Source organism: Bufo gargarizans, chromosome 3 (genome assembly GCF_014858855.1).
Source record: "Bufo gargarizans isolate SCDJY-AF-19 chromosome 3, ASM1485885v1, whole genome shotgun sequence".
NCBI lineage: Eukaryota > Metazoa > Chordata > Amphibia > Anura > Bufonidae > Bufo > Bufo gargarizans.
This window is the reverse complement of record NC_058082.1, coordinates 119,460,923-119,478,314: the sequence shown is the minus strand read 5'-3', so window position 1 is coordinate 119,478,314 and position 17,392 is coordinate 119,460,923.

The following is a 17,392-nucleotide window of genomic DNA, read 5'->3' as shown; positions in this document are numbered from 1 at the left end:
TAGATTTCAAATAGCTCTGATATAGCAGAAACCACTAAATTATGAAATTGCTAAATTGGGAATTGTACTTCAACCCAGAACAAAAAATGTGCTTTGACGGACACTAAATATCTTGCCCAGCAACAACAGTACAGCGGTGGGTAACGAGAGATTTAGAGGGAATTAAATTTGAGGCCTAGTATTTAGGCGCTGGGTCACCGGTATGGATTTAGTGACAGAATTAGACTTGGAAATGCACAGAAGCGTGTGTGTGAAGTTATTCTGAATGACCCTATGTGCACCTTCAATATTATATACCCTTTTAGGGATAGATTTCAAATAGCTCTGATATAGCAGAAACCACTAAATTATGAAATTGCTAAATTGGGAATTGTACTTCAACCCAGAACAAAAAATGTGCTTTGACGGACACTAAATATCTTGCCCAGCAACAACAGTACAGTGGTGGGTAACGAGAGATTTAGAGGGATTTAAATTTGAGGCCTAGTATTTAGGCGCTGGGTCACCGGTATGGATTTAGTGACAGAATTAGACTTGGAAATGCACAGAAGCGTGTGTGTGAAGTTATTCTGAATGACCCTATGTGCACCTTCAATATTATATACCCTTTTAGGGATAGATTTCAAATAGCTCTGATATAGCAGAAACCACTAAATTATGAAATTGCAAAATTGGGAATTGTACTTCAACCCAGAACAAAAAATGTGCTTTGACGGACACTAAATATCTTGCCCAGCAACAACAGTACACCGGTGGGTAACGAGAGATTTAGAGGGAATTAAATTTGAGGCCTAGTATTTAGGCGCTGGGTCACCGGTATGGATTTAGTGACAGAATTAGACTTGGAAATACACAGTAGCGGGTGTGTGTGAAGTTATTCTGAATGACCCTATGTGCACCTTCAATATTATATACCCTTTTAGGGATAGATTTCAAATAGCTCTGATATAGCAGAAACCACTAAATTATGAAATTGCTAAATTGGGAATTGTACTTCAACCCAGAACAAAAAATGTGCTTTGACGGACACTAAATATCTTGCCCAGCAACAACAGTACAGCGGTGGGTAACGAGAGATTTAGAGGGAATTAAATTTGAGGCCTAGTATTTAGGCGCTGGGTCACCGGTATGGATTTAGTGACAGAATTAGACTTGGAAATACACAGTAGCGGGTGTGTGTGAAGTTATTCTGAATGACCCTATGTGCACCTTCAATATTATATACCCTTTTTGGGATAGATTTCAAATAGCTCTGATATAGCAGGAACCACTAAATTATGAAATTGCTAAATTGGGAATTGTACTTCAACCCAGAACAAAAAATGTGCTTTGACGGGCACAAAATAACTTTCCCAGCTACAACAGGACAACGGTAACGAGAGATTTAGAGGGATTTAAATTTGAGGCCTAGTATTTAGGCGCTGGGTGACAGGTATGGGTTTAGTGACAGAATTAGACTTGGAAATACACAGTAGCGGGTGTGTGTGAAGTTATTCTGAATGACCCTATGTGCACCTTCAATATTATATACCCTTTTTGGGATAGATTTCAAATAGCTCTGATATAGCAGGAACCACTAAATTATGAAATTGCTAAATTGGGAATTGTACTTCAACCCAGAACAAAAAATGTGCTTTGACGGACACTAAATATCTTGCCCAGCAACAACAGTACAGCGGTGGGTAACGAGAGATTTAGAGGGATTTAAATTTGAGGCCTAGTATTTAGGCGCTGGGTCACCGGTATGGATTTAGTGACAGAATTAGACTTGGAAATACACAGTAGCGGGTGTGTGTGAAGTTACTCTGAATGACCCTATGTGCACCTTCAATATTATATACCCTTTTTGGGATAGATTTCAAAGAGCTCTGATATAGCAGGAACCACTAAATTATGAAATTGCTAAATTGAGAATTGTATTTCAACCCAGAACAAGAAATGTGCTTGAACGGACACTAAATAACTCGCCCAGCTACAGCACTAGGGACAGATTTAGCTGGATATAAATTTGAGGCCTAGTATTTAGGCGCTGGGTGACCGGTATGGATTTAGTGACAGAATTAGACTGGGATATGGCCAAAAAATGAACAGACTATTGCTGGTTAAATGCACTTGGTGTGACAGCTTCACCCTGATGTAGGCTTTAGCCAAAAAACAACCACACCATTGAGGGTTAAATGCACTTGGTGACAGGCGCAGCTTGCCCCTGATTTTGTATATGGCCAAAAAATGAACAGACTATTGCTGGTTAAATGCACTTGGTGTGACAGCTTCACCCTGATGTAGGCTTTAGCCAAAAAACAACCACACCATTGAGGGTTAAATGCACTTGGTGACAGGCGCAGCTTGCCCCTGATTTTGTATATGGCCAAAAAATGAACAGACTATTGCTGGTTAAATGCACTTGGTGTGACAGCTTCACCCTGATGTAGGCTTTAGCCAAAAAACAACCACACCATTGAGGGTTAAATGCACTTGGTGACAGGCGCAGCTTGCCCCTGATTTTGTATATGGCCAAAAAATGAACAGACTATTGCTGGTTAAATGCACTTGGTGTGACAGCTTCACCCTGATGTAGGCTTTAGCCAAAAAACAACCACACCATTGAGGGTTAAATGCACTTGGTCGCAGCTTGTGCTGGCGCACCACAAGACACAAAATGGCCGCCGATCACCCCAGAAAAATGAGACTGACAAACGGTCTGTGCAGCCTAAAAACAGTGAGCAATTGAGGATCAGCAGCTCAATGATCCACAGCTGCAGATCGATCAGTTAATCAAGTCCTTTGGAGGAGTTAATCTGCCTAATCTCGCCCTACTGTCGCAGCCGCAACCTCTCCCTACGCTAATCAGAGCAGAGTGACGGGCGGCGCTATGTGACTCCAGCTTAAATAGAGGCTGGGTCACATGGTGCTCTGGCCAATCACAGCCATGCCAATAGTAGGCATGGCTGTGATGGCCTCTTGGGGCAAGTAGTATGACGCTTGTTGATTGGCTGCTTTGCAGCCTTTCAAAAAGCGCCAAGAAAGCGTCACAAAAGCGCCAAGAAAGCGACGAACACCGAACCCGAACCCGGACTTTTACGAAAATGTCCGGGTTCGGGTCCGTGTCACGGACACCCCAAAATTCGGTACGAACCCGAACTATACAGTTCGAGTTCGCTCATCCCTAGTCCTCTATTATATTCCAGGAAGAACAATTCCACGCTCATTTTTTGTGTTTTTATGTTCTACTTATTATTTAAAAATATATATGTATATATTTGTGTTTGTGTCGCCTTATTCTGAAATCCATAACTTTTTTAAATTATTTTACTTTGATGGAGCTGTACAAAGGCTTATTTTATTTGTTTAATAATGTGATAATCTCTCAGTTTAAATGATTATAGTACATTTTATAGTGAAAGGGTTTTATGTATTGTCTCTTTCATTATATAATTGTCACAGGTATGCAGATAAAACATTGCACTTCTCAAAAAATAATTATTATGATCACTGCCTGTAGAGACACTAAATTGGTAAATACTAGTTATAAGTGGAGAAGCACCCATAACGGGCAACCTGTACTGATCGGCTCCCTAATTCACCATTGGCCAATAGAAGTCCTGGTGTCCATAATCCCTATCTGAGAATTCCTGCAAACAGGTATCGGGGTAAGGCCTCCTGCACATGAGCAATACACAATACACGGGCGCCGTTCCATGGGCTTCACTTCAATGGGTCCGCAAATCCAGAGATAGGGAACGGAAGCATGGAACGGAACAGAGTGCCTCTGTGGGGTTTTGTCCCGTACTTCCGTTCTATAAAAAGATAGAACATGATAGAATATTTTTTGGCGGAACGGGCAGATCGAGGACAAGCTCCTGTATGTGTGCTTGACAAAGAGGATCAGAGCAGGTGATATGCTAGATACAGGAAAGGAATACGGCAGGGGAGGACTGGCAGCCTTAGTCCTGGGGGGCAAATCTAGTCAAGTGGCCCATTTTTAGCCCCACCCAGGGCCGGCGTCAGAACCCGGCAAACCCGGGCAAGTGCCGGGGCCCACTGTAAGTTAGGGGGCCCACTCGTCTCCGCGGCGGCCCCTTTAAAATGTTTGCCAGAAATATTTGCGCAGCGCAGCGCCCGCTCGCCGTCCGAGCCATAATTATTCATGTTACGCAGCGCCCGCCCCCTCTCTCACGTGATCCTCTTCTCTTCTGACTCCGAGTCCAGGCATCGCACGCCGCACAGATCAACGAATCCAGCGATGATCCTCATTTGAGTCTGATTCACTGTAAGCCCGCCCCCAGCCAGCAGCAGGCCTGATAGCCGAGCCCAGAGCTGGAAACCTGGCGCCCAGTCCCAGAGCAGACACAACTGAATGCTGCTGCAGTGCTGACAGCTGAATTTCGTGTTAAATTTATAATTCAGATTAACTAGTAAGTCTAGTAAGTCACAGAAAGACCAGTTATTGTAGTATTTATTATTATATGTTACATAAATGGGGGGCCTGCCGCCTGGGGCTATCTACAGTGAGTGTCACGACTCACAGTCACTGTCTACACCAAAACACCTAAATAATTGAATAAAGAACAATTAGCATGTGTTGCTTTGCTCTTGCTCAGCATCAGCAGCACACATCATGCCTGTAAGGCCAAATGCACACGGCTGTGAGCGGTCCGTGGTATCCCGGCCTGGCATCTTGCTGAGAGCTGGAGCGTATGGCGTCATTGGTTGCTTTGACGCCGTGCGCTTCATGCCGCCGCTGCACTACAGTAATACACTCGTATGATCTATACGAGTGTATTACTGTAATGCAGCGGCAGCATTAACAGTGTCATAGCAGCAACCAATGACGCTGTACTCTCCAGCTCTCAGCAGGATGCCAGGCCGGGATACCACGGACCGCTCACAGCCATGTGCATTCGGCCTAAAACACAATATAAACTCCTCTAAGAAAATACCAGAACCCATGAAATCAATTATACAGTTTATTGGCAAAAATTCATAAGAGGAAATTTTCCTCTTATGAATTTTTGCCAATAAAGTGTATTATTGATTATTATTTTCTTATAGGAGTTTGTTTTAGGCCTCATGCACACGGCCGTTGTGGGCCAATGGCTGTATTGCTGCCCGCATACGGCCATTCAAGTTGAATGGGTCCGGATCTGTCCCGGCCGCTGCACGGACGTTGCCCGTGCATTGGGGACCGCAACAGATGCATAACAGCCGTGTGCATGAGGCCTAAGGGCTCTTTTATACGAACGGGTGCCGTGCGGGTAATCCGCTGTGTGAAAGAGAGCCAAGCCCCGCTCCGGACAGCAGAGACACAGAGCAGTAACATGACTGATAATGCTCTGTGCCTCTCTGTGCCATTTTTACTACAAAATCACAGTGAGATACAGCTGTCACAGTGATTTTATAGTAAAATGATCACAGAGGCAAAGAGCATTATCAATCATGTTACTGCTCCGTGTCTCTGCTGTCCGGGACGGGGCTTGGCACTCTTTCACGCAGCGGATTACCCGCATGCGCATGGCATTCGCTCGGATGAAAGAGCCTTTAGGCCCCTTGCAGATTAGCGTTCCTCCCGAAGCGAGTCCACATCGCAGCACCCAGCGCTGCCGGAGGTCACATAGCATTATATTGATTTATGATCTAACCCTTAAAGTTCTGGAATGTATTGGATAACACTGGCATAATGCTGTTAGTGTAATCTAATACATTCCAAGACTGTAAAGGGTTCTGAACGGAGCCTCCGTCTGCATTAATATGAGCGGATCCGTTCAGAACGGATCCGATCGAACGCTAGTGTGAAAGTAGCCTAACATAGCATCATAAATCAATATAATGCTATGTGAATCCTGTCAGTGCTGGGAGGTCACGTTGGTCTTTGTTTCTCCCCTACACTGGCAGTGGCAAGTAAGGACCTAATATATGACAATGTCTTGGCCCTCGCCAATGCCAAGTAGGAAGGATAGCACAAAAACAGGGTCTTGCGATTTTTTTAATGCCTAAAACTGGCATGGGGCACTTTGAAAATCACCCACATAATCTGTAAATAGCCAGAAGTCTCTTCTGTCCCAAAAAATAGAATTCAGGGAGAAGTGTAGAAGTGGTGGATGCAGCTGCAGTCTCAGTGTGTCTGTGAAACTGCATGCTGTGAGAGGGAAGAGAGAGACATTGCTTCAGCCAGATATCAGTAATGACAGACTCACTGCTGGCTGAGACTTGTAGTTCTCTCAGAGACCTGTCTACAAGGCTCAGCATGTCCAGTCTGTTATTGCTGATTACCAGAGGACAGTACAGGGAAGGAGTGTAAGACGGGCAAAGAGCTATAAGGCCGCTTTCACACGAGCGAGTTTTCCGCGCGGGTGCAATGTGTGATGTGAACGCATAGCACCCGCACTGAATCCTGACCCATTCATTTCAATGGGTCTGTGTCCATGAGCGATGTTTTTCACACATCAGTTCTGCATTGCGTGAAAATCACAGCATGTTCTATATTCAGTTTTTTTTTACGCAGCATTGGCCCCATAAAAGTGAATGGGGCTTCAGTTAAAAACGCATCGCATCCGGAAGCAACTGCAGATAGAATGCGTTTTTCACTGATGGTTGCTAAGAGATGTTGTTTGTAAACCTTCAGTTTTTTATCACGCGCGTGAAAAACGCATCAAAACGCATTGCACCCGCGCGGAAAAAACTGAACGCTATCGCAAACAATATTAACTGAACCTGCTTGCAAAATGGTGTGAATTTTACTGAAAGCACCCTGAACGCATCTGGAGCCAATCCGTCACGCTTATGTGAAAGAGGCCTAAGGCTCAGCACGTCCACTTCAGCCTTTGTCATAGTAGTCTGCTGCAGCCTGCCCTGCTGTGCCCCAAATTAAAATATCATCATATTGATATTTATTGGGCTTTGGGGGCACAGGGGCAGGCAGCAGCATACTGCTATCAGCATTCATATTGATATTTATTGGGCTTTGGGGGCACAGGGACAGGCAGCAACATAGTGCTATCAGCATTCATATTGATATTTATTGGGTCATATCACATCACATATGTACAGCTGATATATACATATGTGAAGTGAAAAATGTACCAATTTTCTTATATATGGTGACACAGATCAATGTCATGCTGGTAGGGAACAGCTTCCCAGGGTTGTCCTTTTGAGGTGATTACCGTGGAAGGGACTGAATAGGTGATATTGGTAGGGGCAGTTTATCTACATTGTGTTTACTTCAAATACCTCCAGGTACTGATGCACACAAGCTTACAGATACCAAGTCATCTGAATCACCATCTGAAGCTCACCATCTGAAGCTCACCATCTTTGCGCGATAACGTGTCACCGCAGTCACAGAAACCTATATTTCTTATCTGGGACCTACGATCTATACGTGGATTGGTGAGTGACCTATGGTTATGTCTGGCATTATTTGCTAAATTATGACATTGTTGTTTACTCATTTTGCGCGTACCACGGAGGAGAAAAAAAAAACATAGCTGCCACCTGTATGTGTCCATGTGCTGTCCAAGGTTTCCTTAGACTGTGCATTGACACACCTATTCTGATCTGTAAAATACAGATCACAATAGGACAGGCGGTGAGTTTTTTCACATGGACTTGAATTCAATGGGGCTGTATGCCATCCGTAAAATATGGCCTGAACAACGGCTGTATTTCACGTTAGCGTGAGCCCTTACTAAGTGAACAGTAGGGTTGTCATTCTGTCATTCCAATCTTATACATAATACTATCCTATGTGAAGTATGGGCTTCCCAACCTTCACTTCGTGATGTTGGGGAAAAGTAAGATTAATTATTTTGAATTTGGTCATGCTTGTTACTATCTTCGCCTTTGTCTGACAGCATCTTACACTCCTCTCCACTGTTAAAACACACGTATGCTCAGCAGGGCATGCATGAGTATGCTGGAGTCAGGAGGCGTTTGGCTGAACAAGTGTCCAGTTGACAAGTATTTATGGTGTTTGAGCGCCTTCTTTAATCCATTTGTGCTGATTTCAAAGAAGTACATTACATTTTTAATTGTAAAATACTTCCAAATTAAAAAGAACACATATTGGAGGGTTAATTATGCTATGTGTTGCCAAATCGTAAAATTGTCTCACACATGAAGCAGGGACTTTACTAGAAGTTATATCTGCTACCAAAACAAATTGACAAAAGCATGAATTCATCATTAAGAAGCTTGAAGAACCAAGCAGAAGACACACGTTTGGAAGAAACAGAATGACTGCAATAAATGTTGCATGGACACAGCTACAGAAGAGAATGGCCTTCATTTTATTCATTTTTTTTAGGCCAAAATGAATAGGGATCAGGACCAAGAATTGGCAGGTCAACAGGCACCTCCCACCAAGAAGCACAAGTCTGGAAGCCAAAAAAGAAAAGAGAAGCAGATACTGGAAGACAAAATCAAGAAGCTAGCTTCCATTGACCGCTTCTTCAGGAAAAGTGCACCTAAAAAGTCCTCCATTTGCAGTACATCCGAATCAGATATTCAACCAAGTGTCACTACCTCTCAAGAAGCATGTTCGAGCATTGGAGAAGTCAGTGAGCTGGTTGTAGACCCTCCAGACCAGCCAACCGTGTCCTGTAATTCTGGACCTCTTCCAGAGCTTAGTGATGATCCAGCAGAATGGCCAGATGTAATCACCAATCTACTGAGATGCCAAGCTATCAAAAGGGGCCCTAAGCAAGTGAAGCTGGAAGATTTTCCACTTACAGATTTTCCAGATGGTACAAAAAGAAAATTCTCATCTGGTCATTATTACAGATTGCTGGGTAGTGGGAAAAAGGTTCCACGAGATTGGCTCATTTACTCAGTGCTTGGAGATTCCATATATTGCTTCTGTTGCAGGCTATTTGACAACAAAGCTAAATCAAATTTCTCATATGGATTTAAAGACTGGAAGCATGTCAGTGGTAAGGGATCCTTGCATTCCCACGAAATATCTAGCAGCCACCTGTCTCATTATGCCAAATGGAAAGATCTGGAATCTAGCATAAAAAAAGAAACTACCATTGACAAAGATTTGCGTCGACAACTCCATATGGAAGAACAAAGATGGCGCAAAGTATTGTTGCGTTTACTGCAAATAATTCGCTGGATGGCAAAAAACTATCTGCCATTCAGAGGATCATCAGATACTGTGTTCACAGAACATAATGGTATTTTTCTCCAATTACTGGAGCTGATCTCTGAATTTGATCTTGTTCTGAAAGAACACTTGCAACGTGCCAAAGAAGGAACCAATGCGCATTATCTGAGCAAGGATATGCAAAATAAATTTCTGCGTTTAATTGCTGATGCAGTAATTGAAATAATCATAAAAAAGGTGAGACAAGCTAAATATTTTAGCATCATTGTAGACTGCACACCAGACATCTCCAAACAAGAGCAGTTGTCACTTGTGCTGCGATATGTGGACATCGATGATGTTAGCAAAACAGTGGAAGTCAAGGAAAGCTTTCTGGAATTTCTGGCTGTCACAGATACAACTGGAAAAGGTCTTGCAAGTGTTGTTTTGGAAAGACTGACAGAACAACATGGACTGTGTGTGTCAAACATTCGAGGTCAGTGCTATGACAATGGTGCTATAATGAGGGGACAATACAAAGGAGTTCAGGCAATTGTTTTAGAAAAAAATCCTCATGCCTTCTTTGTACCATGTTCTCCACATAACTGGAATCTCGTAATAGTGCACGCTGCAGAGAGCTCAAGCCGAGCAAAACATTTTTATGACCTTTTGAATCGCATATATGTGTTCTTCTCCGGAGCAACTAAGAGGTGGGAAGTGGCTTCACAGCATTTGTCACATCTGACACTTAAAGCTCTGTCTCAGACACGATGGTGTGCTCGCCTTGAATCAGTGAAAGCTATTTTGTTACAGTTTCCACAACTTGTTGATGCTTTAGAAGTTTTTTTACATGGTACCCAATATTCCAGTGACACATACAGTGAGGCAAAGATTTTATTGGATTCCATATGCACATACCCCTTTGTTGTCTCTTTATGTGTCTGGTATGACATTCTCCTCCAGGTCAACCAAATTAGCCTGGCTGTACAAACAAAAACCATTACTGTTTCAAGCGTTATTCCACTTGTAAAATCTATTACCACAGCTTTTAAAGAATATAAGGTGTCAGGTTTCAAACAAGCTGAATGTAAGGCATCTGGTATTTGCGAAAAGCTGGATATACCCACTGAATACCCGACACACAGGGTTAGGAAGAAAACTCGGCAATGCAGTGACCAAAACTGTCAAGAGCCAGCATGCCAACAGGCAAGTGAAACATCGTTTTTAGATGCAAGGCAAGAATTTGAAGAAATATTCTTCAAGCCTCTGCTTGAAACTGTCCTTGGTGAAATTGAAATAAGGTTCAATTTTTTGCAAACATTTACAGACAAGTTTGGATTTCTATATGACATCAAGAAAGAAGCCGCTGACTTGTCTAACTTACAGCTCCAGTGTTTAAAATTCTCTGACCCAGCAGTTGATGGAGAAGTTATGCTTGAGGAGATCAAGACACTGGCTAGGATGTTACCTGAACATCTGTACCCACAGGAGACTTTAAAGTATATATTCTCCCACTCACTTAATCTGGCATTCCCAAACCTTGTTTTGGCATTGCAGTTGTTGTTAACTGTGCCTGTTTCAGTTGCATCTGCTGAAAGGAGCTTCAGTAAATTGAAGCTAATTAAAAACTACCTAAGGTCCCAAATGTCGCAAGACAGATTAAATGCACTGGCGGTTCTTTCAATTGAATCTCAAGAAGCAGAATGTGTAGATTTTAATCAGGTAATCCATGTTTCTGCAGCTGAAAAAACACGTAGAAAAGTGTTTTAACTGATTTACACAAGATACCACTTTTGTGTTCTGCCCAAAAAGTTGGACCATCAATGCTGGACAAGACATTTCATAGTGTTCTGCATTAACTTCCTTTCGTACTTTTTCAAATGTTTTATGTCTTTATAGTATGTTCAAATAAAATATTTTCATATTCAATGCCTATCTGTTTCTCTTTAGGGGGTGTACAGGAAAAACTGAATACTGTGCGTAGACCTGAGGGATTAAAACACTGGGTAGATAAAAATTAAGTAGGGACATAAGGATTCATTCACATATATTCACGCTGTAGCATGTTCTGTCTATTGTATTTGGCACCATATATAAAACATGCAGTTTTATTGCACGCGTGTTATGCAAAATGCCACAAGGGAGCCCACTGAGGCTTTATCGCCCAAGGGCCCACATGAACCTGGAGCCGGCCCTGGCCCCACCCATCATTAAAAGCCCCTCCTACATATAATAGGCCACTCCCAACACACACTTTACAGCTGACATTCTATAGTTGCGGCCTGTCTCTACACATCATACGGAGAGGGGAGGCCGTCCTGGCTGCACTGCCTGCTTATATAACAAGCTACAGCCAGGAAGCTCCTCCGCTCTCCTCCCTACCCTGATCCTGCTCAAGGCCTGTGGTTCCCCCCACCATCTGCCACCCGCCCGTGGCCTGCTGCCCCCTTTCATCATCCTCACCCAGTTCTAAATCCTCCTTCTGCAGATTTTAGGTGGAGGAGCCGGAGCATCTCTTCTCCTACATAGCGCCACATACCTCTTACATCCAGTGATGTCACCTTTGTTGTAGACGTTCTCTTTCCTCATCTTCTCCATTCAGACCAGACCGCCATGATGATTTTTCTGCCATCTCCCTTCTCTGCAGAGATTGAGAAACAGACATTAGTTTCCTGCCACCCCCAATACTATACTGCAGAAACAGTCCCCCTGGAAATACTACTACCACACAGATAGTGCCCCCAATACTGTACCTGCTATGCCCCCAATACTATACTGCAGAAACAGTCCCCCTGGAAATACTACTACCACACAGATAGTGCCCCCAATACTGTACCCGCTATGCCCCCAATACTATACTGCAGAAACAGTCCGCCTGGAAATACTACTACCACACAGATAGTGCCCCCTTAAACAATTATTGGCACATAGTGCTCTAAAAAATAACTGCGCCCAGACACTAATAGTATAAAGATAATGTCCCCCAAAAATAATTGTGCTAAGCTGATACTATGCCAGGGTGCCCCCAAAGTAACAGTGCTCCCCAAAATCCCACCAATAGAAATAATTCTCTGCCAGAGCACACTTAGTAGTAATAATGCCCCTATAGTGCCCTAGTAATCATGTTCTTCATAGCCCCTAGTAGTAGTATAGCTCCCCATAATACCCCCTAGTAGTACTAATTTTCCCTATAATATGACAGTACATGAAATACCCCCGCTTAGTGCCCGCAGTTGAGCTAATGTCCCCATAATGTATGCCAGTATAAAATACCCCTATATAGTGCCCCAGTAAATGCCCTCATACTGCTCCTCTCCCCCTTCCCCATAGTGTCCCCATAATATGCCAGTAAAAAAATGCCCCTTAGTGCCCCCAGCAGATGCCCCTATAGTGCTCCTCTCCCCCACAATGTACCAGTAAAAAATGCCCCTTCTTAGGGCCACCATATGCCCCAATAGTGCTCCACTCCCCCATAGTGCCGCTCTCCCCTATAGTGCCTTCCATAATGTGCCAGTAAAAAATGCCCCCTTAGTGCCACCAAATGCCATAGTGCCCCCCATAATGTTCCAATACAAAAGGCCCCTTTAGAGCCCCCACTTTCCCATAGTGCCCCTAAATAATGCCCCTATAGTAGCACCAGATGCCCCATAGTGCTGCTCTCCCCTATAGTGCCCCCCCAGAATGTGCCAATAATAAAAAAAAAAGCCCCTTTAGAGCCCCCAGTTACCCCCATAGTGCTCCTCTCCCCCATGGTGCCCCCCCATAATGTGCCAGTAAGAAATGCCCCCACAGTGCCAGCTCCTCCAATAGTGTCAGCTCCTCCAATAGTGCCAGCCCTCCCCCCATAGTGCCAGCCCCCCCATAGTGTCAGCTCTCCCAATAGTGCCAGCTCCCCCTATAGTGCCCCCCATAGTGCCAGCTCCCCCTATAGTCCCCCCATAGTGCCAGCTCCCCCTATAGTCCCCCCATAGTGCCAGCTCCCCCTATAGTGCCCCCCATAGTGCCAGCTCCCCCTATAGTGCCAGCTCCCCCTATAGTGCCCCCCATAGTGCCAGCTCCCCCTATAGTGCCCCCCATAGTGCCAGATTTCCCCCCCATAGTGCCAGATCTCCCCCCCATAGTGCCAGATCTCCCCCCCATAGTGCCAGATATCCCCCCCCATAGTGCCAGATTTCCCCCTCATAGTGCCATATCTCCCCCATAGTGCCAGATCTCCCCCCCACATAGTGCCAGATCTCCCCCCATAGAGCCAGATCTCCCCCCCATAGTGCCAGATCTCCCCCCCCCCCCATAGAGCCAGATCTCCCCCCCATAGTGCCAGCCCCCCGCAAAGAAGAAAAAAAAATACTTACCTCCATCAGCAGCGATGCCGGCCTGTGTCCCTGCTGTGGGTGTGTGCTGCCGGCTCAGGCATCGCGATGATAATGACGTCATCTCGCTGCCTGAGCCGGCCTCTGATAGGCTGCAGGCCTTAGTGCCTGCAGCCTATCAGAAGAACAGGGGAGGGACACGCCTCTCCCTGCCCCACAGCACGGCCGCAATTACATCCAGGGCCGCGCCGCCTGTGGTGATCGGCGGTGCGGCCCTGAAGAATAAAAATTTTATTTTTTTATTTTTTTATTTATTTTAGACGGGCGCCCAAGCGGCCGTTTATTTAGGGCGGCCTGGGGGGCAATTGCCTCCCTGCCCCCCGGCCCAACCCGCCCCTGGAATACGGTCAACCTAGTGGAAAATAAATGTGCCTAGTACTGGTGGCTATGGAACCAGAGTAAACACGGAGGCTTAATGAACGTGTCCTAACCCTGTTCCCCTCTCCCTAGAGAATGCAGTGTATTATACTTTTCTGGTTTACTGTGGCATGGCCTAATAGGCTTCAGCAGATAGCAGGTCTGGACTTCTTAATATTTGCCTGTATCAGGAAAGGAAAAAGCTAATAAATCAGTTATTCAGCTATTTAAAGGTTGCGTCATTGCAGCACAAAGGATTTAAGGAGAAGAGTGTGCAGATCTTTTGGGGTAGACCTGTCCACTGATTTGAAAATGTTTTCTGAGATTCTTTTTACTGATGACCGATCAGCTATTTGAGAATGTCTTCTCACAGCTTACCAAGCACAGCTCCGTACATTGCATAGCTGATGCTTTATATTGTAGCTCAGCCCCATTCACTTGAATGGGGCTGAGCTGCTCCTAGGCCACTTAAACGATAAACATGATGTCACTTGGCCTAGGAAAAGCAGAGCGAAGGTTGTGGCAATAAAAAGATCGCCACTACCTTATCGAACACCTGATTGGCGGGGGTCCTGGGCGTTGGACCCTCACCGATCAAATACTTATATACTATCCTAAGGATAGGTCATCAGTAAAAAAATCCCGGAAAACCCCTTTAAGGATGTTAGTGAGGACAGGGCTGTGACAGTAGCAGTATCAGGATGTGGGGAGGAAATGGAGACCAGGGTGACTTCTCAGCAACACAAAGTTTGTCAGGATAGGAAAGTGCTGATCTCATGATGGTAGTGGCCTGTCCACTTATGTGACAATGTTAGTGAGGATAAGGCTACATAAGAAAGGGTCACTGCCATGATTGGAATAGGGCAATGGAGAAAAATGTCATTTCACAGCAGTACAAAGTATTTCAGGAGGGAAGTGTGTGACAGGTCTTAGAAGGTCTGAAAGATTATCTGCACATTAGTGATCTGACAACCTCTTTTGGTTTCACTTTGTATGTGTATTGCTGGTATATCCACACCTCCTGTTCAGGTGTGGATCATGTGACCTTTACCCATCCCTATTTAGTCTGACTTTACCCATCACTCCTTGTTCTGGATAGCTTCATTTGGTTTTGGAAGAGCTGGAGTGTGGTTCGTGTTAAAGTCCATCTATCATCCTCAAAAGTTAAGTGTTCCGCTTGCTGTGTTTTGTATCCTCCCCCCCTCCCCCCCAGTTGTTTAGTAGGCCTCAGCGAGACGCTGGTTCGTTCACCAGGGAAGGAACGGGTTGTCTCTGCCCTGTCATTACCTTTTGGGCATCCGAGGGGGTCATCTGGGTTTTCTAGGTTCCTGTGTATGGGCATCTCTACCATAGAGAGCTGCCCATATGGATAAGAGTTAGGGCCAAGAGCAGGGTTTTATAGGTGGTGACCCTTTTCCTTCCCTAGCTGTGAGGCCTAGTGTATTTTCCCTTCCTTCTTGTTGTCTTTTGGTGTTCTCCCCTATTACATCCGTGACAATGTGATGATGAAACAGTTATGATGAATGGTCACAAATGTTTTGTAGTGGCATAAAATAAGCCCTAGCAGCACAGAGCATGTCAGGAGGGCAAGTGATGATTTTGGAATTTGTGGGAGGTATTGACTGAAAGTTACATAGAGTAAGTTGCAAGGTCCCTAAGAAGCACAGAGTATTTCAGGAATATTGAGTCATTCAGAGGCGATGACCTGTCCTCTCATTATCCCGTTATTAAAGGGTTTCTTGCTAGACTCCATGGTGTTTGTAGCTCATCCTGGATCTGTGAATGAAGGGCAGATGTTTTTGTGTTACATGGTGTGCACATTGATAGAAGTTGAATTCTACTATTGCTTGTGGTGGGGCACCCTCTAGTGCTAGGGTTTGATATAGCAGTGTCCTGCACTATTACATACTGTAGATTGGGTATAAAAGATTATCAGTTGTGTGTACAATGGTGGAGCTGAAGAGAGCATATCACTTTATATTATGACTGGACCCACCACCATTAGCTATCTCTTAGGGTCCATTCAGTGTTTTGCGGACTGCACATGGCCGGCACTATAATACTGTAGAAATGCCTTTTCTTGTCTGTGGCTGCGAACAAGAATAGGGCATGTAAATCAAATAATAATATAGGCTGGCTCACAGTATTTTTGCATCAGATGCAATATTTATTATTATAAAATACAACTACGTATAGGTCAACATATCAGCACAAATACATATATGTGTATACTGTATAAATATAAACAGTGCGGAGCTCACGCACTAACTTATACAAACTGGAGTACTCCTAAAATAGATGAGACCTTATGACTATACTGGACCTGCAAACTTTCAATTGGGACCACAGAAAGAATAGGACATGTACTAGTTTTTTGCGGGGCAGCGGAGCTGCTGAAAATGTATGGGTCTGCACCCGTTCTGCAAAATTGCGGAACGAATGCGGACCCATTTTGCAGACGTGTGAATGGACCCTTACTTTAATAATCAGAGAGAGTGCTCCTGAACTATAGAGATAACCACCCCTCCTCTAATCTCTATGATAGGTGAGGGAAAAGAAAGATACAACCAGGACAATGAAGGAGTCTAAGCGAGGTAAGTGACTGCCAGGTATGTAGCATTAACCCTCCACTGCCCCTGACCACCAATGACACTGACATTAATCCCATCAATAACCTAGACCTCCAGGAAAACTGGAATTAAGCCTTTCATAGCCCTAAACCACAGGGTGAACAACCTGTTGGATCTGTCCTGCCGCTAGTGTGAAAGTAGCCTTAAACAGATGCCTCAGACTGATGCCATACAGTGGCATCCGTTCACCATAGAGTTCAATTGTAAAAAAAAAGTATACTTTTTACCATTGTAAAAAAAATTATATACAGTATATATATTTTTGTTACTGGACTTTGCATGATACAAGAACATGGTGTGTTTTTGTATCCTTTTTTTTGTAATGTATATGTCAAACAGAGGCATAAAACATGATGTGAACCGACCCTGACAGGGATTAACACCCTGTTCCGCACCTTCTAGGACAGTGGACTTGTCCGGGTGTCTGCCAGGAGGGAGAAGTCTTGTGTGATTCAGCATTCTTTATCGCAGAGTTAAGAAGAGAGAGGACTCACTCCTGCCAGAGGAGGAGGAAGCAGCTCCTAGAGCACCCACTCCCCAGTATGTAAATAATGACGCAGGTAGTCTTTGGAATAGAGACAGCAGAGTGAACTGCAACATTGTTTTTACTGACACTGCCAATCCTGTCCCAGGTTTATAGGAATGCCGAGTGGTGTGGTGCGGCCTTAATAGTCTGTTTGTGTCACGGTGCTCCTACCTGGATACTGTCACTCCCCAAGTTTAGGCTCCGAAGCAAAAATGAGGAGTGTAATTGTGGAGGTGGAGAAATAGTCAAGTCCAGACCTTATGAAGTCCAACAGCTTTCCTTGACCCCTTTGCATCAGTACAAAAAAACGATCTTTCTCTTGGTTCCAGCAGGTTTTGGCATAAACTGGCAGGCAAACTGGGATATTCTGCTTTATCCTCTGCTGTGCTAAACTCATCTTTAGTCTGGTTACTGGACTTTATAG